Below are 1,266 nucleotides of genomic sequence, written 5' to 3' on the forward strand. Positions count from 1 at the left end.
ATCGGCTACCAACCTTTCTGATTTTCCCAGTCTATCTGCACATCGATTATTGTAATAGTGCCATTCTTAATATGCCTTTTCTATCTCCTGATTTATTTTCTTCCCACATCCTGACTACAGCTAGGAGGCCTGTACATAACCTCCCATCAGGGTGTTTTTCCCTTTCTCAATTCTACGTCTTCTGACTCTATATCACTTCTTGCTATCGATTTCATTTAAGTTCTTACTAACAAACTTGCCCTCTCTGCCCACCTGCATTTTGACAGGATGTGTATCCTTAGATATTTCATTCCCAGCCCTGATTCCCTCGCAGCCACATAGAATCGTACAGTCCCTAGCGTATGGAAGCAGGCCATTTGGCCCATCGAGTCCACACTGATCCTCTGAAGAACACACCACCCAGTCCCACACCCCTACCCTATCCCTGTAACTCTGCGTTCCCCATGGCTAATCCACCTAAACTGCACATCCCTGAACACCATGCGACAATTTAGCCTGCCCAATCCATCCTAACCTGCACTTCTTTGGACTGTGGGAGGAAACTGGAGCATCCGGAGGGAACCCACGCAGACACGGAGGGAGAATATGCAAACTCCTCACAGACAGTCGCCCGAGGGTGGGTTTGAACCCGGGTCCCTGGTGCCGTGAGGCAGCAGTGCTAACCCGACCCACAGTGACCTCCTTGTCTTATCAGATGAAAAACAAAAGCCCATCATTTTCTGCCATCACACATGTGCACATTTACAAAGACAGAGGCAGCAAGTTTCTGAACAAATTGGACAAACCCCAATTCACCAAGCCAATCAATGTTTGTGCTGACAAATTTCTGGTAAGTTTGTTACGTCCTGGTCCAATATAATTTTGTACGGTCTTTATGGCTGGGTTGATTTCACTGCTCGGGAGTTCAGGCATTAGCTCTGTCACACCCAGCAAGTAATCTGTCTCCGTTGACTGTACGTCCAGCTTACTGCAATTGAGTCTCTACGAATCCCGGCCTCTCGCCACGTTCCTCGCTATATATGCCAGGAATAATGGCTGCCTGCGAGATACTGGCAGTTTTTGGGGTCCTTTGTATCACTGAATACAATCTGTGTGTCGGGAAAATCTCTGGTGCTGCCCTGATGCCAAACAGCAATCTGTTGTACCGGTGAACCCACAACGAGGGACAAAGTTTTGTCTCCTTCCCCCGAAGAGGGTGAAGATCCAGCTGCTGGGCTGTTCGGTTCATGGGGAGTTTGGAGAAAGACCTCACTCGCTGACAGCTCC

At 48.5% G+C, this 1,266-nt stretch overlaps 1 protein-coding gene across 1 annotated transcript in view; it reads right to left on the reverse strand.

Annotated features, from left to right (window-relative positions):
• Nucleotides 1-585: 585 nt before the first annotated feature.
• LOC109922248 (zinc finger protein 850-like) overlaps nucleotides 586-1,266 on the reverse strand; it is a 32,630-nt gene continuing 31,949 nt past the window's right edge. The window contains exon 6 of the mRNA XM_048619309.1: nucleotides 586-1,247. The gene's annotated coding sequence lies outside the window, so the exon portion shown is untranslated. The remainder of the gene's footprint in view (nucleotides 1,248-1,266) is intronic.

Source organism: Rhincodon typus, chromosome 42, assembly GCF_021869965.1.
Source record: "Rhincodon typus isolate 14 chromosome 42, sRhiTyp1.1, whole genome shotgun sequence".
Taxonomy (NCBI): Eukaryota; Metazoa; Chordata; class Chondrichthyes; order Orectolobiformes; family Rhincodontidae; genus Rhincodon; species Rhincodon typus.